The sequence below is a fragment of the Athene noctua genome, chromosome 11, assembly GCF_965140245.1.
Source record: "Athene noctua chromosome 11, bAthNoc1.hap1.1, whole genome shotgun sequence".
Lineage (NCBI taxonomy): Eukaryota > Metazoa > Chordata > Aves > Strigiformes > Strigidae > Athene > Athene noctua.
The window spans coordinates 3,840,071-3,860,436 of record NC_134047.1 but is presented as its reverse complement, the minus strand read 5'-3'; the positions used below and the strand labels follow the sequence as shown (position 1 = coordinate 3,860,436).

The 20,366-nt window shown below is 43.6% G+C and overlaps 1 long non-coding RNA gene across 1 annotated transcript; it reads left to right on the top strand.

Annotated features, from left to right (window-relative positions):
• Positions 1-8,598: 8,598 nt before the first annotated feature.
• LOC141964719 (uncharacterized) lies at positions 8,599-18,467 on the top strand. The gene is made up of 3 exons (XR_012634378.1): positions 8,599-8,693; positions 17,209-17,354; positions 18,326-18,467. It is a non-coding gene; the product is annotated as an uncharacterized LOC141964719 (long non-coding RNA).
• The last annotated feature ends 1,899 nt before the right edge of the window (positions 18,468-20,366 follow it).

Here is a 20,366-nt window from a genome sequence, read left to right as displayed (position 1 = left end):
CCCACGCCTCAGGAGGAGCCCGGCCCGTCGCGGCCCGTCCCGTCCCGTCCCGGCGGGAAGTTGAGCCGGGCGGGGGGCGAGGAGCGGCGGCGGCGGCGCCGCTGCGGGAGCGCGGGCGGCTCTGCGCGGGGCGCGGCGCGGTGCCGCGCTTTTGCCGGCTGCCCCGCACGGAGCCGCGCTGACGTCACGGCGGGGGCGGGGGGGACACGCTTTTCCCAGCCCCCCCGGCTCTCCCCGCCTGGTGGCTCCGCTGCCGGCTCGTCGCGGGAGCGCCCGGACAGCACCTGCGCCCGCGGGCACTCGGACCCGCGAGGGGGAGAAGGTAACGGGCGGATTCACCTGGCTCCGGAGAATTTTTGCCCCCCCCAGTCCCTAAATCCGTGCTCTCAAAATCGAGAGCAAGTCAAGCAGCTTTTTCGGCACAAGGCAGGCGGCCAGCGCGCGCACACGCCGCGCACACACCGCACATACAGGCGCACACACTACACACACCGCGCACACCCCGCGCACACTACACACTACGCACACCGCACACACCCCGCGCACGCTGGGCACACGCACACACTATACACACGGTGCACACCGCGCACACGCCGCGCACACGCACGCGCTACACACACACTACACACACCACACGCTGCGCACACGCACCTACCGCACGCACCACACACGCACACACACTACCCCCCGCGCACCCCCCGCACACGCGCACTCCAGCCGTGGGCGCAGGGCGCTGCCCAGCGCGGACCTGCCCTCAGCACCGGTCCCCGCTCCGCGGCAGCACCCCCACCCCCGTGGGTCCCCGCGCGTTCGGGGCATTGGAACCCCCTCCCCGGGCCGGCGGGTCACGGCAGCTCCGCGCCCGCGTCCCTGCGCGCTGCCCGGCGCTGCGCAGGCAGCCCGCATCCCGCGGGATGATTCCCACCGGCTGCACCGGTCCCGCTGCCAAACGGCCTTTGGCTGCCGGGGAAAGGAAGGAGCTGCTGGAGGTGGGTTACTGTGAAGCACCATGCACGGGGCACACATCTGTCTGATGGGAAAGGATGGCTGCTCTTGATCTCTGGAAGGTAAAACTTCGGCTTCACACTGGGGGGGGGAAAAAAAAAAAAAAAGCCACTCCACAACGAATTTTTAAAGTGGTGCATTATTACCAGGTTTTGACAGGGAGCTATACACACTCCACTTGGGTTTTAGAGCATAGAGGTTTGCTGCCAAAAGGGTGCTGGGTTTGGCAAAGGAGATACTGTCCTTTGTGTTCTTTAGCCATGACGTCTCAGAGCCCACGTTTTAGGAGCAGGAGAAATGTGTTTTCTATTCTTAGGGGGGGCTTGAGATGGGGAAAGGTAACACCCTGCGGCACAGGCGCCTTTGGAGCGCCGCCGGGCAGGAACACTGCTGGAGTTTGTGTAACTTCCCGATCTAAAATTTGGAGAGGTTGGGGAAAAAGCAGGAGCATCCCACACTGGAACATGCGTTTGGTGTGGTGCTGCATGAATTTCAACAGGATTGGGGTTCTGAAACGCACTCAGCTGCTCCATTTCTAAGTCTCTTTATCCAGCTGAATTCAGGAGCAAAAATTGGTGGGATCAGGAAAGATGTGTGTAGCAGATCTGGGGTTTTACAACACCAATACAACAGCAGCCAGATTATTATTCTGTAAGATTTTTTGCTTGTTTTCTTCTTCAAACATTAAGAATACGGTGTTTGGGGAGCAAAATTAGACTAGTTACAGAGCAAAACAAATCTTATTTTTGGATCTAACACAGTCTAGGGGCATCAGCCTAAAAAGAGAAGGTAAAAGTAGACCCGGGTTGACTTTTTTGTTTTGTTTTTCTGAAGGGAGCATATTCATGCACAACCCTGCCCCGCTGACACACGCACAGAGGCACACAGACGTTGCTGTAACCTACCGTCAGTATGTCTCACCTGAGCAGCCCTGCACGGCGTTGCCAGCACTCACAGGGCTTGCTCCAACACAGCAAAAGCTGAAGGCAGAAGTAAGCCCAATGCATTTTTCTCTCATCTCACAGCATACATTTGTTTCACGTCCGTGAGTTTCAGTGATGTGCAGCTTTCTGGTGAGCAAGTATCATGGCCTGGAATTGGCTCATGGGACAACATATACTGTCCCACTTGCCTGTGTTTACTAGTACGTAGGAAATGTGTTTGTGGTAACAGCTGATGCTGCCTTGGAAGGGAAAGTGTACGCATGGCATGCCTCAGCAGTAATTACCAGATTCATGTGGGATGGAAGGAACAGCATGTTAGGGGATTGCAACAGTAATAAGACACAGAGATGATACTGATTCTATTACACTGCAAATGCATGCGTATAATAACTGCTGTTGTAGGAGGAAGAACAAGGGTTTAAAAAAAAAATAATAGCTACAGCTTTTTATTTAGGAACAAAGTCATGATTTCTCAGCATGCCTGAAGTGTTTTATAATCCTTTCAATTAAAAACAGAGTATAAAAGAACAGCTACCCCTCCCCACACACACACCACCACCACCACCACCACCTGTTTTACTGCCTTTTTATTTTGCATGTTGAACATGGGAACATTTTCAGGCTGTGACTATCTGGGAGCCTCCAGGAATGGAAGGCCAGGAGGCAGGTTGATAGAGCAGCCTATGAGGGTTTGGGAAAACTTAGTGTTACACTCGATTTGTAAGCATGATGAAGGATTCTTTTTTTTCCCAAATACTTTGCTGTGTTCCCCCCATCCTCCTTTTTTGGAGCAAAGTTAGGAAGACTGAGTACAGATTCATGAACTTGCAGATTCATAGATTATAAGGGAACCATTGTCGCTTTTGGATCTTGCATAACCCAGGCCATCAGCTAAATTGGAATTAATTCCTGTTTAAACTAGATCATACTTCATAGGAAAAAGAAAAACAACAAAACTGAGAAACCAATAACATCCAGGCAGATTTTAGCAATTGCTTATGATGAAAATCTGCCATAATGTTTGGTAAATTGTTCCAATAGCTTTCATCTCCCACAGGTAAAAAATTGTGCTTTCTCTACAACTCTGCATCTGGCTACCTTCAGTTTGAATTTTTTATCCTTATAATATCCTTATCTGCTGGCTTAAGAGCCCTTAATTATCCCATACCTGTTTCCCACGGGAGCACTCCCAGACTGCTGCAGAGCAAGTATGATATTTGCCCGATACCAGCCTTAACCACCTTAAAATTGTCTGTTAGTCCTGTGCTGGTACATACACCAAAGCAGCTCTTGGCTCCTGCATGGTCCTAAAGCCACTACTTTATCTACTGGCAGGGGGAAAAAAAATGCAGACCACAGCATGAAGCAAAAGCACACAAAATTTGGCACAGATGATTACGTTTCCTACCTAGTGCACATCATGCTGTTGTCCTCTGTGAGAGTAAATATCAGGGAGCAGAATAAGTCTGGAAAGGTGGAGATCGTTTTCTTTCTTCACATTGTATCTGCAGATGGATGCTAAACACTACTTACGCATTTTTACCTACTGGTTTCTGTTTCTGTTTCTCTCTATATAAATGAAGAAGGAACAAACATATCCACCAAGTCTCGTGGAATGAAGAAAAAGGCTCCATCAAGAAACTAATCAAAAATCTCTGAATTGGATGGAGGTCAGGTTTTAAGTTTTACTGACCATTAGAAACTACCAAGGTAGCCTGGGTGCTGGCGGTGGGTAAGGAGGGATTTATTAATGTAGTATAAATAGATGCCAGTATTGATTTTTGTGAACAAAACATGCTGACTGATGTGGTGAAACAATGAGAATTTGTAAATTTAGCTACTTAGTGATCTCATGTGTTCCTCATCCTGTGATCCCGAGCTACATAATATGATATGCCTGCTCCATGTTAGCTTTAGATAATCATCATTGCTATTCAACAAGTACCCTACATTCTTGTTTTCCAAGAGGATTTTTCTCTGTATGCTCTTGTGTGTGTGTGTGCCTATTTGTATCTAGAGACATTCTCTCTCCCTGAGTATGTACTTTTCTGGAATATTTCCTGTACTGTAAGTGGGATATTTTTGTGCCTCACTTAAAAGTCATTATTAAGGAAATAAACAGTTTCCAGATTTAGCAGTGAGCAGTGTGCAAAATAATTGTTACTTGTAATCCAAGGTTTTATCTCCTGCAGCAGCACTGGGAAGTACGCTGTAAAGAAAGGGGTGAGAGAGGAGGCTCTGGCTTTCGCTTCCTTTCTTTGGGCAAGGGCCGAGTGAAGGAGGCTGAGCATGAGGGAAGGTTGGAAGGAGCTGGGGCTCTGCCCTCCATGGCCCTGGCGTCCATCCCCGCTCACCCGTGCTGCCCAGCAGCAGCCAGGCCATGGGCAGAGGGGCACTCCTGAGTGCAGGTGCCTTCTGAGTGCCTGGGGGCTGCTGAGTTGCTTTTTGCTGGCAGTCAGTAATTGCCTTTGCTATTACCTGTAATGAATTTCATTGGTTTCCAGACACATTTCTTAGCTCCATTTCCCTGAACCATTCAAGCATATGGAGAGCCATGGGCTACTTCAGAATAGTGTTTACTGCAACTTCATGACTATCTACTGTATAAACAAAAGAATTTAATGAACTATGACTTAACATGCTTTGTAATTCTTCCCTCAGCTGCTGCTTCCTGCAAGGGCTCAGACCCTGGCCAAGGATACATGTTTTTGAGACCCATTGTCTAATTAGAACATAATTTTTTGCAAAGAGACTTTGCTGTGATTTGTCTGGGGTAATCTGTGTTGTAACAGCACAGCATGATTTTACACTGGTGGTTCAAAACTCAGCAGTAAAACTATCAATTTCTGATGTTTCTGATGTATCATTAATGCGGAACCCTAACTTTCTTAAAAATAAAAAAACAATTTTGTGAGTTATAATACCAGTAATATTGGTTTCAGCAGGAAATGTGATAGCAAAGCTGTCTGTCAGAAAGCATCCTAGGTAGCCTGTGCACTGGGGATACTGATAGACTCACCACTATGTAATTTATTTTAGCTTTAGCCCAATTTTTTATTTTGTTACATAGAAAAACAAATCTCCCCTCCCCTTGTACACACACATACACACACACACACACACACCCCTCTTTTAGCATAGGACCCAGCAAAGTACTGTAAGACTGTTGATATATATGGATGTGTTCATCCTATTCAGCAGAGTAGTATGTCTGATCCAAAGCCCTTTGGTGTCAGTGAAAGGACTCCTGCTGATCTCAGTGGGATTTGAATCAGATCTTTGAACAAATGTTCAACTTAAAAGCATACACTTAGGTCTTAATGAGTGGGTTAAATATTTTTGGAAGTGTTTTGTTTCATCATGTCAGTGGGTTTTTTTTCTCTGCTAGGAACAGTGAGATGATTCTTCCTGATGATGTTGCTGAACAACAAGAACAAAAAAAATGTTTTTCCATCCTTAAAACAACAATGGATTTATCGTTCCTTGAATTTCAAATGCGTGAATGTCTACACTAATATTTACCACTACCATTTATAAATGCAATTTTTCAGATTTCCTCAGGGTCATAATCTATGTGTTGTGTACTGTGAAGGTTTTTAACTGGATATGTCCCATCATGCAAGCACAAGTGCGGACGAGCCTTTTTAGTAATTCAGAGAGTCTTGATGAAATTATCAGGTTTTCTTGCTTTACTGAATGGACGTGCCTTAGTGATGGGGCTCATACTTGTGTAATGCAGTTGATGTATGGCTATGATGAATGTTCACTGTTGAAAGTCTGGTGGGTTGATGTGAGAGGTTTCTTCCCTTTATTTATTAGTGGTGAAAGAAATGTAGTGAAATCTCTTCATATCATTATTTTTATGACAGTAAAGTTGAAAGAATCCAAATCCCACTGTGCTAATGACATATCTAGCAATATGCAAGGAGCAGAAGCAATGGGTGAAATTCAGTCCCGGGCAGAGGGCCAGCCCAGAGTGATTCATCATGAAAGCCCCCAATTAAGACCTCAAAACAGGGCTTAAGTGGGACTCCAGTGTCCTATGCCTTGAGCTGGCTTTCTGCAACGGTGTTGGAGGGGAAAGTTCCTCCAAATGAATTATTCATCATAAATAATGCATTCTATCAGTTTAGCCGCTTTTTCTTGATTCCTTGAATTTATTTAATTGAAATTACTCACCAAATAATTTCTATGAATAATCATGGCCTGAGGATTATTTTTGAGCAGTTCACAGTGAGCATTTCATATTCCACATTCAGAATGAGAGCTGTGTCATTGAGTTGTCATTATGCACAGAGGTCACATATTTCTGGTTTTGCTCCAGAAAAAAAAAGACATGAGTAGAAAAAAAACCCCAGTATTTTTTTCAGACTCCACGTGTTCCCAAAAATTCCTCCTATTAAGTTAATTCCTTGAGATGTTTGTGAACAGTTGCTGACTGAAGAAAACTTTGGCAGTCATTGGCTTTTGTGTTTTTCACCTGGTTTCTAACAGAAATGTAATTGTGCTGCATGTACACAGTATGTGTATATGTCTGGCTCAGTCAAGATACCCTTCCTTCAGAAATATTTTGAACCAGATTTGATGAAAGGCAGTGGCCATTAGAGATTTTAGTTTCCCACTTCTTCAGCAGAAGTACTGAGAATTGTGTTGACCAGATGAAAGGTTGCAGCCTGGCCTCATTGTGTTGGTTTGACTGAGATGGCGTAAATTTTCCCCACAGGGCCCTCACGGTGCTGTGCTTTGTGTTGTCACTAAAAGGTGCTGATAACATACCCGTGTTTTGGCTGCTGCTGAGCAGTGCCCCCAGCACCAAGGCTGTCTCACCCACATCCCCCCTCACCAGCAGGCTGGGGGTGGGCAAGATCTTGGGAGAGGACCCAGCCAGGACAGCTGACCCAAACTGACCTAAGGGATATTCCACACCATATGACGTCTGCTCAGTGATAAAAGTTAAAAGAAAAGGGGGGGGGGGGGCATTCATTATTACAACATCTGTGTTCTGTAGCAACTGCTATGCCAACTGAAACCCTACTTCCTGGGAAGTGGCTGAACATCACCTGCTGGTGGGAAGTAGAGAATAAATCATTTGATGGGAAGTAGAGAATAAATCTTTTGCTTTCCTTTGCTTCTGTGCACAGCCTTTGCTTTTTGCTTTATTAAACTGCCTTTATATTGACCCACAAGGTTTTTTAAATCTTATTTTCTCCCCCACCCTCCCCATCCTGCTGAGAAAGGGAGTGATAGAGCAACTTGGTGGGCACCTGATGTCCAGCCAGAGTCAACCCACCACACTCATCCGCTGTTATCTGTCAGAAAAATCCACGTCAGGGTTTGGCTCAAAACGGAAAATTGTTTTGGCGACTCACCCAGCTGCCTGTCGGGAGCAGGGAAGGGTTGTGTTCTTAAGCATTTGCCTTGTTGTTTGCAGAATCCTGCAATACCAAGTAGTAATGGGTTGGAATAGCCCTATGTTTGAAAATGTTTTCTCTTCAGATCAGACACACCATTATTTGCAGGGCTGTTTCAAGGTCTTGTTTCTGCCTAGGCTCAGTATGAGGCTTCACTGTATAGAGTTCCATAGGTGCAAAAGAGGTTGTGGGGCTGAGATGGTCATTTCTGGCGTCAGAGGTGAAGCTAGTTTATCACTAGGCACTCAACACAGTGTAGGTCAAGGAGCTACCTTGAGTCAATAGGAAAGAAGAACTTACTCTGAAAAACCAAGCAGTTTATCTCTCAAAAGGGGGTATAATAAGTCAGAACAAAAAAACAAACAAAAAAAACCCCTTAAAAACCCAAAGAAGCTATTAGGAAGAAATAGTTTCTGTTCTGATTTTCCAAGGATAGAAAAGTTAAGTCTCTGAGAATTAAGGACTTCTTTTTTTGACTGAAGTAAAATATTCCCTACTTTCTTGCAGTCTTTTCCACATCACTTTAGCCAGAAACTTTGCTGTCTCTGAGCAGTAATCATTTACGTGAAAAATACCCTATAATATTTCTCTTTGTGGAGGCTGTTTGGTTACAAATAATGACTTTGAAGCGTGATGTATAACTCAAAGTGGCATGAAAAGAAATTGATGAGACAATTAGAACTTATGAGAATGATGGTTACATTAATATGTTGGGGAGAATCACTTAGAATAAAGAATTCCAAACTCCAGGGAAACCTTAAAATTTATTTGGCATCTGAAGTAGCTCCCTGAGTCGTTAGTGCACAAAGCACAATACAAACATACATAAAATCCTGACCTAGACTTCAGCTGCTGACAAATCTCCCTTTGACTTCATGGGGCCAGGATTTCAGCTGACTTCTACTCTGGTGAGTTAGACACAAACACACACAAATCTCAAGTACCTAATACGACATTTTATGGTGAGATTTAGGTGCTCAGGTAGTAAATAGGCATACTCAGAATCTCCTCCCCTACTGACAGTGATCAAATTCTGATGGTGCTTAAAATTGCATGATATCTCAGTTTTTAACATTACAGTTTGTCTGGGCTTTAAGTTGTTTTCCTGGGCATCCTCAGAGCCTTGATAGACTCATTTCAAAGCAAAACAGGGATGTGCCAAACATGGCACGTTGACTGAAAGCACAACAGGAAGGGAGGAGGTTATGGTAATACTTCTGCTTTATGTTGCAGTCACTGTGGTCCAGGATGATGAAGATACTTAGTAATCTCCCTTCTGATGTAAATGCCAGGAGGTGCCAGGGGACATCTGAAACTGTTGAATAATTAGTGGGTAAGTATGTGTCCGAACTGCCACACATGCCACACATGTAATTTATGAATTACTGCTCTGGCATCTTCTTTTTTACCATCTATCAGTCTTTTTCCTGTAAAACTATGACATCATTTGCATGGCAGGAGATTTTAATGTTGATTTCATGACTGAGCAGCAAGCGAAGCTCGTAGAAGAGGACAGTTCAGCCACCTTTGGTAATCAGCTCTGGCTTGGAATCTTGAAAACTGTGGGCAGACCCAGTTATTTGCACACATACTTGCTCCACAGCGTTTTTGCTTTGCAACCACTACATTGGTTAGCATTTGAGCTTTCTGACTAGAAATATTGTTGCTGTTGCAGATAGAAGTGTTTGGCTTTATTATTTCTAGCCGGTGATACTGATGCACTTGAAATTATGTAGGGATGAGATCATTCCTTTATAGCTATTTAGGTATGAACTGGTTGGTGGTCCTGATCATCTCAAATATAAGCTTACATACTTCTTTAGAGCTGTTGTGACCTTCTGAAGCCTCCCTTTCCTTATGACAACTGCTTGTTGACTTTTGATAATTTTTTTTTTTTTTTTTTGCTAATACAAATATCTTTTCTCTCTTGACAGAATGCTTTGACATCAACAACTAACAGGTCTCATTTTGCAAATCACACCTTATGCTTTATCTGTAGCAGAACTGGGCTCAATGGCAGATGCATTGCACCTACAAATTTCTACCCAAAAAAACATTTTTCGTTGTTATTTTTTACCCTTTTCGTCATTAACTTTTGTATTCAGTATTATTAGTATTTTGATACTGCAGGGACATCTGATAACATGAGTCATGGACCAAGCCCTCACTGTTGTATTCTTAGCTATTGCTTTCCTTATCTCTTTCTTTCTTCTGTAGAATACAAGTGTACCTGTGATAAACTAGCGTATCATTTTTGTTCCACACCTTAAAAGCTTTTGTAATATGAAGGTTTAGAGCTAGAATTATAATTGTGCAGGATGCCGTATGCACAAGCAAAATGGTAGCGCTTGCCAGGTAGCTTACAATGATCTACTGAGAATTTCACTATTTTTTAAACTGAATGTGGAGGTGAAAGATGCACCTATCTCTGAAAGACTGACAACTTGTATGTTAGGCTTCTTGCTGGTGTCATTTAAAATAGCTGAAATACAGTGTTGCCACTCCCTCCCTCCATCCACTGAAATGAGGCTTATACTGGAAATGCTGACAAGTCCCTTATCTTTTGAGATGGCACCGTGCATGGTTTTAAATACTGGTTATAAATGTTAATGTGTTATCTGAAAGATATTTTTTCCACATGTAGGCAGCTCGGGATTGAGTCTCAGTAATAAATTTAACGAGTTCAGGGGGAACACACAGTATGCTTATGTGAGTATTAGAATGATTGGCATTTTTGCAAACAGCATATGATAAGTGCTACAATTTTATTTTCAAAGTTTAATCAATAGAGAGCTCTTTGATATTGCCATGTACTTTACAAATAGATGCTTCCTTGGGATGACAGCAAAACAACTTCTCTATCCTGGTGTGTTTATGCTAAGGATTTAATCAATCTGCTTTTGTGATTGTCATCAATTTTGATATTCCAAAAAATAAGTAGAAGTTATAAAATAATTACACTTCAGAGTGGCATCCTGCTGCTGCTAGCCTGGGTCTTCTGGCTGTACAAAGGGTTAAAAGGGTACAGAGTCCATCACTGTGCTGAGTACAGGGGCATGGGCCATGTACCAGTTTACTCCCATGCTTTGTAAACCCATGCCAGCTGTTGCATAGGAAGTTGAGGGGGATCTTCGAGGTCTTAAGAAGGACTTTATCAATGTCATGTGTTAGCTTTTGGAAGTGAATTTCCTCTCAAATAAGAGAAGTCAGAAATGACCTTTACCCCCACTACTGGGAGATCACATCATTTACACTGCAGTCCTCCCCCCCGGTAATTTTGATCTACATGGGTAGGCTGAAGTGGTCGAAGCTCCTTGTGTGTGAGCACGAGCATGCACCTAGGCCAAAAGCCCAGTGCTGGTGCTCTTCAGGGATGCTGAGGAGAGCAGAGCATCCCTCGCCCTTCTCCGGGGCATTTCGAACCAGCACAGAGGACTTCGGGGAGGTGCCCTGAGTGAGCTGTGTTCTTGCTGAGCAGACTCCGGTTGCCTGTGGCTCTTTTGTTCTTGAAAACAAAAGTAGCAGTTGAAAGCTGAACTTTGAAAGATCATTTCACAAACATTTGAAGGCTGGCTGCATCCACAGAGAGCCATGGTGCCAGCCCAGCTTGTCCTCCGTATTGCAGCAGCCTGCACAAATTCGTGCTGGCCCCACAAGACCAGTCCCAGGGAAGCCTGCGTGGAACAGACAACGTTAATGATTTACTGGATGTGGCAGCATAAGGACGCACGGTATGAACTTGGAGATAACCTTTGGCAGGGAAGTCTCTTTGTCTCTCTCATTCTTTCTGTTAAAAATATAGTAACTGGTAGGCATTTGGGAAACAAGGAAGCTGGAGCATTTCAGGTGACTTGACCTGAATTTAACGGGCTGCCGCTAGCACTGATACAAAACCTCCAGAGATGCCAGTAGATCTGTGCCTGGCACCACTGCAGGGTATGACCCAGCCAATATCGAGCGGGATCCTGATCTCAGCACAGAAATTCCTTTTGAGGCATGAGGGGTTACAGCAGGCTGACATCAGCGTAAGATCAGGGTTTATGTGTGCTGTGCATACTAGATGAGTTGTTAAAGACAAAAATGGTCTTTGGGTATTTATTTATTTTTAACGCTTTTTACTTGCAGCAAGAAGGTGCTGCTTCAACAGCCAGATACTGCAGCTTCAGCTGTAGTTCTGCTTATTTTCATACAGACAAAAGAGTCAAGAGAATGACCTAAAGAGAACAAAGGGCTTTTTCTTTTTTTTTAATGTAATTTTATTGTGAGATTTTGGGGGGGGGGGGGAATCTCTGTATGAGTAAATATATACATCTATGTATATACATCTGTTTGTTTAAATAACATGTGTTTTCCTTTGCTGTCCCTAGCCAACATCAATTTCTGTGCTGTCTTTGTAAATATGCTGTAATGGCTGATTCTTTTGCTTTCCTTGTGCTATCTTTGCTTATGCTGAATAGCAGCTGACACTTTAATTGGGATGACTGAGCTGAGTGCATTTGCCTTTGGAACTGGACACTTTTCAGTGTGAAGAGAGGGTACCACAGACTGACTCTTCTGTCTTTATTCTCAATCAAAACTCCATTAAATCAGACCTGTAGTTTGTAGGAAGAGACGTTCTCCATTGCATTGAAATGCATGGGAAAGGCTGGAGACTCACAGTTTTTAAGGTTAATTAGATCCTGAAAAGGAGAATTAACTGAAATTGTTTTTGCTATCTTTTTTCCTATTTTAATTACCTTCATCTCTGTTGGTGTATTCACATACACTTTTCCCTTTATAGGAAAAATACCATGTACTTTTGAGTTTATTAAAAGCCTTTTTGATAGACAGATTCTACTAATTCTTATTTTAAACAAAAATGAACACAGTGCTGGTACATTGTGTTAAAATTTATGCGTCAGATCTTCCTATATATTAATATGAGCCATGCAGTTAATCTTTATTTAACTGAGTGTTAACATTCACTGCTTAGGCACTAAATGATAATTTGGTTTTCAGTTGGCGACATTGTGTTTGGAAGATAAAGGAAGGAATAGTTTAGGGCATGACCATTCAAAAGTTCTTTGGTGGGGGTGGCGGTTTCAGCAACCAAGGTTTTTTTCAGGCTCCCATTATGTACCTGCTCTGGACCTTAATGTTGATTCAGAAAGGTAATCTTTTCAACTCTGTTTGGAAGGTTGCCTTTGACTGCATGAGAACATGCTTCTTGTATCTATATAGGACAATAGTTATGCGACCTGCTAATGTGCCAGTCCCCAAAGAGGGCCCTCCAAGCCTGTCTAACGCTGCCAGCAGAGCCAGTCCTCTTGTAGGAGGCCATGCAAAGTTTACAGCAGAGGAACCTGTTGGCTGAAGTCTTGTAACTTCTTTTGCATATATCCTCAAACTTCTTTTCATCTTTGTGTCACTGAAAATAGAGCTATTTTTCACACTTACCCTTCTTATGTCAGTATACACGAAGAATGGAATGGAATAGAATGTAGGAGGGAGACATCATCCTGTTCTTTTACTCAATTTTAGTTGATTTTGCAGATGGGGAAAGTTGCGTTCATAGTCCTCCTCCCCTTTCCAGGTTTCCTTGTGTTACGTTCACTTCCAACCCTTTCCCCCACATCCTTTTGAAGAGTACTGTGTATTTAGTTCTCTAAACCCTTAGCAATAATCCAGGCATGGGGTGGCTTGAGCAAGTTCAAGAAAGGCAGTGTAATTTCAGCAATCATATGGTTTTTCTCATTCTAATGAAGTTCCTTGCTCCATGTTAGATTAAAGCAGTTTTCTGTGGCTTCTTTACTGTTGTTATACAGCACACTTCAGTCACGAAAGAGCAATATTCTTGATGGATCACAGGATTTTCTTCCTGATCCTTTTTTTTCTGTTCCTATGATCTCTTTCTTCTCATCTCAGCTCTAGGTTTTAGATCTGTTGTACTGAATGTAAAATGCCTGGCAAGAACAGGACTGAACAGAGACTGACAAGATAGACTTCCAATCAATGATGTTAAAAAAAAAAAAAAAAAATAGACAAACTGGAAGAAGCACAGAGAAGGGACTGCTTTTGGAATGCAAAAGAAAAACGGGATGAACTCCATTTTAGGATCCCAGTTTGGAGATCCCACGGTTATCAGAAATAATCAAATGCTGGAAGTGGAAGCCATGTCAGTGTAAAACAGTGCTGAAACTAGTTGTCTTCGTGTGATGCTGAGGTGAGCTGATATCTCTATGTTTTTATGAGCTAGTGCATGCTGCACTTTGCTTTGTTTCTTGGAACAGACCGAGTATCTCTGCAGCATATGGCAGAAGGGCAGTCACAGGATTCTTCTCTCTTCTGTTTATATCGGGCTGTTAAAAGCCAGGAGATGCCAGTGCTACTTTTGTTCTACTCCTCTGGCCCTAGCAGCAGTGTGACCCAGTTTTCTGCCATGACTAAGCCCCACGTATTCTTCTCTCCTGTTAAGGACCCTTGAAGCCACAATGTGGTGATTCCCAGCTAGGCAAAGGCAAGCGAGCCTAAGCTAATTTAAGAACACAGGTCCCTGCATTTTTCTTGATGTTCTAATGCTCTATTTGCATGATCACTCATAGGTTTCAGAGTTAATGACCCAGTTGAGATGCTGAATTAATACAGTCACACAGTCAGTCAGGCTTAGTTTCAGAAATTATCTAGTAGACTCCCACTAGTAGAGCTGGGAGCTTCACTTTTCCATTCTAGCCTATGTTTTTCAAGCACAGATTTGGTGTGCCAAAGAGGCAGACTGAAAGGCTCTTCTGAACATGTAAGATTTCAGTCCCCCATACTGTGTAGTGATCAGCTTTGATTTGGATCCCTAGAGTCAAACGCCCAGTGGCTACCAAGAACTTGCAACAGGGTCAATGCGTGGTTCTGCTGCAGTGTTTTCTTCACACTTAGGCATTTCACACCTGAAGTCACCTAAGAGTTCTTCAGCACAGCCTCATTTGACACATCCTCAAGCATCCAGGGACATCTGGAAAGTTATTGATTTCATCCAGCTTAGAGCACATTCTCAAATCTTGGCGTTCTTATCTGCATAGCTTTGGGGCTCTGCCATGTCAGAGCAAACAGACATCAGTTGACACAAACATACCAACAGGTTAAATGGAGGTACAAAGTGGTAAGGCAGAGGTGTTCACAATTAACTAGTGGCTTTTAATGGGAGTCATGGATTCTCCCTGTGACTTTGAAACTGCCAACAAAACAAAGTGGTAGGCTTACTTGGCACCTGGACTATGGCTCAGATACCCCTTGCTCTAGACGTGGGGAAACACAGAATAAGATGATCATTGCCCCAAGTGTAACTACTGAGATACACAGAGATTCCTTGATGTTGTAAATATCAGAAAAGCCTCCAAAAACCACAAAACCAGTCTTCTTTGAAATATATACTTTTTTGCTGATGTTGGAAAAAAAAGTTTTTTGGATTCCATACAAGGAAGTCTCTGATAATGAGTCACTTTTATACAGAGAAAGTCAAGATGCTTTATGTAATTGCTCAGTGTCAGAAGAAAGCTATTTTAACAGAGTTTAGCAAGTTACGGATCTAAACCCATCCTTTTCTGGCATCTCCTGAATTTATTACCTTACTAGCAGGCATATTACCTTGCTAACAGGCAAAGTGCCATCCAAGCAGATGAGCTGAGGTAGGCAGCCAAAATACCATGGCCAGGTTCATCAAGTGTGTTTGTTGAGGTCAAAGCTCCTGGAAACCAGAGTGACAGAGGTGCTCTGTCCTGAGCTTCTGAGGCTGCCACCTGCTAATTGGATAGACTGTCTCTGTGTTAGCACTGATCAGAGTTAATACCCGAGATCAAAAGTTAGCTCAATGAAGATAAATTTGCAGCGTGAGAGAATTCATCGTGTAATTAAGTTACTGAAATACGGAATAAGCAAAGCACTGATATTATGTAGGTGTGCGTAAGAGTGTAGTGAGGCAAGATCCTGAGGCACTCACAGAATCTGAAGTTTGCCATACAGTTTAAAGAAAATTAAGGGTCCTAATTTCTGTTTGAAGTTGTAGTCTGTAAAGAGCAGAGGAGGGAAGACTCCTGCAGCTAAATGACATCCTTGCTAGCTTTTCCCAATACATTAAAATTCCTCCCTCAAATTCTCTAGAAATGGTCCCACATCACTAGAACACACCACAGGACTTTCTGATTGCTGTGTGATCTTTTCAGAGATCCTGAGGGAATTAGCACATCACCATAAGAACATGTAATGACTGTTCTTATATGGAGGCAAAACTGGCTCTGCCTGCCATCTTTTGCAATATGGAGGACTCGGGCTGTAACAAAATCAGGGAAATTCCTGCCACAGAGGTAGGAATGGCAAAGCACAGTGTTGGGGATACTATTCTTCCCCATTAAGCTTCAGCCTTGACTTTCATCACCAGTGAAAATTTACTGTCTTACAACTGAGTACTATTTATCTCTATCTTGAAGGCATCCTTCACTCAATAAGGGTGAGGACTTAGGAATCATGTAATCTGCTGAAACACCTACGTTAGAGTAATTTTTCCTTTTACAGTAGTTAGCAAAGCTTTTCCAATCCTCTTTCTATTCAGATGCTTTGGGGTATGTGGCAGGTGAAGGCTTTTGAAATAGAGTGCAATCTAACCTGGAAACATGGGGGAGCTTTATTTAAAGCAGGTGTATGCACATACACCTCCTACGCGTACAACCTCCTTTTTGCCTGTATGAAAATAAACGCTTTCCCAGAATTTGCAGCCAGTGCGTCCTCTTTGCATGCGTTACACATTCAGGGCATCAAACTGTGATCAGCAGGATAAGGCCAGAGAGGCCAGAAGCTTGCTTTCTGCTGCAGAACATCCTGGCGGGATGTAAGACGACAAAGAAACCCTCTTGGAGACTGCTGAGAAGGTCTGTGCTATACAGGTAGCACACACCATCCTCTGGAAGGCAGCACAATGCTTGTACAGAGGATGAGAGCCACCTTTTAAGGTAGACAGAGTCAAGCTAGAATCTACTAGGAGCATTTCATGGTATGTGTGTGTTCTGCTACTTCATTAGTAGTGCTCTGTGTAGCTTCAGCGCTCTGACCCTTGCTGGCCTGTGAGCACGAGGCTTCTTCCAGTTTTTAGCTTCATCTGCTTCTTTCTGATCAGGTGGCCTGTAGCAGTCACCCACCACGATCTCACCCACCATGGGCTGCCCTCTAATCCTGACCCATAAACTGCCAGTTGGCTCATCATCTGTCCCAAAGCCCAGGTCCATGCACCCCAGTTGCTGTTTCCCATCAAGGGTAGCTCTCCCTCTTGCTGTCCTGGCCTGTCCTTCCCGAGGAGCTGAACCCATCCATGGCAGCCCTCTACGCAGCTGCCTGCCCCACTCCCCACAGCTAGTGCTCTGCATTGCTGTGATCCCAGCAAGACTGCAGCCCAGCCCAGGACATCTCCTGCCTCCCGTTTGTGTCCATGCTGTGTGCTGTAGTGTACAGGCACTTACTGGGAACCATTACAAACCACTGTGAACCAGCACCATGCCCAGAGGCACCTGCCCCAGCAGCAGAGTAGGTGCAGGTAGAGAGGCCTACCAGACCTGTAAAGACTTCGTTACTTGCAAAGCACTTGACACCAAGGGGCAGATATCTCATGAATGGCTCAGAGACACCTGCCCCGGCACCTCAGTCACGACGTGCTGCACGCGGACAGTGATGCAAGCCGAGGTGTGTTTTGGTGGTGTGCTTCACAGGTGTTCCAAGTGCACAGAATTTGGCAAAACTAAAGGACCTGAGCCCTCTGCATAGCGCTCCTCAGCAGCGGGCTCAACCGTCAGCACCGCCTGGTGCATACTAACGACTTGTTTTCATCCTTGCAGGGCAGGGGAAGTGCCTCTGCGCAGGCCGGCGGCCTCGGCCGTTCCTCGTGTGGCGTTTGGAGCCTCCACCGCAGCAGCTCACCTGGCTCACTGCCTGCCCACGCTCGGGCGCTGGGGCAGCCCTCGAGGGACACGCTGAGGGTTTGGTAGGTTACAGGTGATCACATTTACAAGGGGAAATAAAAAGGAAACTATCACTTGTTCAGAAGACTGTGTACAGGCTTGGTGATGAGTAGGATTTGCATTTCTTTTTCTTAGTGTGCTGACACTTTTTCTGTAACTTCTCTTTTTCCTTGAGGTGACAGGCTGACCACTATGCTGGCAATATGGAGCTGTCAACCTTTCTTTTTCACATCCCCACACTAAATGCAGGGCAAAGAGGCAGGGGAAAAAAAAAAATAATCATAGAATCATAGAATGGTTTAGGTTGGAAGGGACCTTAAAGATAATCTAGTTCCAGTCCCCCTGCCATGGGCAGGTACACCTTCCACTAAAATCTGAAAAGGGAGAAAGTTGTGCCATTCTGTTTTCCTTTCCCCCATTTTCTGCCTGCTTTTTCCCTCAGGTCTTTGCCCTAGTACAAGTGCAGGTAAAACCCTCCCAGTCTGAAGTAGCAAAATCAAGAGAGACATGGGTTTAGTCAGTACACATCAACTCTAATTTCTCTTTTATCTCTCCTCGTAATCCAGACAAGTCTTGCATGTTTTCTGCTCCATTCTTTGGGTCAAGAACACACTGCTTAATAGCCAATTATTTCATACCCTAAGGAAGTTCTGAGAAATAAGTTCCTGGGAAGAATCAACTTGTTTCAGGAAATGAGACTAATATTCAGTAGGTGAGATATTTCCCTTTGCTTTCCTTCTTAGTACTGCCCCATCCCAGTACAAGGCTGAATTTATTGCTATGATAGATATGGTTCAGATAGAGCATAATAGTTTCCCTGAGTTTTTTTCTCTTATTCACAAAAAGTGAAGGTTTACCCAGGACATCATGGCAAAATTCCAGTTAGGTAATTAAGTTCTGCTTACTGAAAATTCCCCTTTTAAAATCTGTCCCAGAATACAGTCTGCTTTTCCTGTGAGCACTTTAAAAGGACTGATTCTTTTTAACTTCACAGCACTCCAAATTCTGAGGCCTGCTGAAATTATTCTCCACTGCCTAAACCAGAATGTGCAGTTCCACCTGAGGTATCTAAAGGTACATTTTTGCATGCTTAATTATTGTTGTCTGAATTCTTGTTTAGATGGCAGTTCACGGAGACTCAACCTGTGTGGCAAATAGGTCAGATTCTGCTGACTAGCAGAAGTAAACAAAATTATTTGCATGGGAAAAGCAAGGGCTCTTTAAAACTGTATTTTTATTAACATGTAGGGTACGCCATTAATAAATTCAGTTTGTGCATCGAGGGCCATTTTGCATGTGCAAAAATACAATTGTGAGAAAAAAAGTCTGAGAGATAATCTGAGGTGTGCAATCTGGAAAGCAATCCACAACAGATGATCCACAGTATAAATTACTGCATTTTTATTTTTTTAATTTACTTGTGCTACTTTAATTTGTTACTGTTTATTTATTTGATAGGTAGCATTTAATTAACGTATGAGAGGTTCAGGATGTGTGTTTGATGCTAATGGTTGGAATTTATTCCTGGGCAGAAAGCCAACGTGCCACAGCCATGTTCCACTTATGCCCTCCAAACTGTATTTAAGTGGCCTTCTGTTGCCCTTGGGGGATGTTTTACACAGGAAGCTTAAATCCTAATGTAGGCCTGCAGCTCACTTGCTGGAGTGAGGGGAAGATGTCTTTCCCTCTCTTCTGTTCTCTTCAGCAAGAAAATCAAATAATTGGATTACTGGCCCTTCGATTGTGCTCGGCACAAATGGTTCAAAATCCCATTGTATTGGACTTCTGAGATGAAATGTAAATTGATAAAGAAAACAAATGTATTAAATTGGTCTAATATGTCAATAGTATGCTATTACCTGATTAAGTGGGATGGCTATGACTGGTCTTCTAAACAGCTAAATATGCATAAGACATCTGCTGCTAGACTGGCCACATGAAAAAAAGCAGTAAAACAAAAAAGGTCCACCCACAGGAGCCTATGAGAAGCATAAATTAATGCAGGTTTTCCTTCCTTGCCTATTTTCATCTCTGGAATAGAAAATCAAAGCAAATAGATCAATCCAAGGATCTATGCAGTGCATGAAACATTGGGGCTGATAGAGTAGAACCCGACTGCTTTGTTCTACTTATACCTTCATATGCATTGACTTGAACTTTGAATTTCCTACTCTGCCAGTTTTTATTACTTGCACATGTTTAATGTATTTATTGAGGGCTAAATTCTATTTGTTACGTTGTGTTTCTAAGACATAATATCAGCTAAGACTGGGAGAAGCGTCCTAACAGATTTTAGACTACTTTATTATTGTCATTGTTCTGCATATCATTATCCAAAATATTTTGAAGCAAATCATTCAATTGTGCAAAATAAGTAAATCCATGTGAAAGTATAGCTGAGGTAAATCCCTATACTTTGCACAGTGGAGAAACTTCTTTAACAGCTAAGGATTTGAGTCTTACATTTTATGTTAGACTGGTTTCTCTACATGTTTCTTGTTAAAATGGTTATCTTACTGTCCTTTTATATTTATGTGTCTTCTGAGCAATAAATAGCTATTGAAATGAGGCTGTCATCATGACTGCGTGTGCATTTATTTCACTTCACAATTTTGATGAACATAGTCTGTACAGGGAGCAGAGGGCTGTAACCTTAGATGATGTAAATTGGTAGCTCCTGTGTTCAAGTGAACTGGCCAAATATCTGAGTAGCAATTCTAATGACTTGGGTTTAGAATGGAGCCTCCAAAACTGACTAATAAAATTGAAATGCTGGGGTTTCAATCCCAAGTTAAGGTTGACATGTGGGTGATTCCCACAGCCCTTCCCAAAGGGGGGGTGACTTTACCTTTAGGCTTCCCCCCAGGGTGCGGCGGCCTGGCAGACAGAGCCATGGGGTAAAGGAGCCCCGGGTGTCCCCCATTCAGTAACCCAAGGTCAGGTGTCCCACTGAGGGATGAAAGCTGGGACCCCTTGCAGGAGGGGCAGTGTCTGTGTGTGAGGTGGATGCCCTGTGCAGAGTTCCCTGTTGGGGA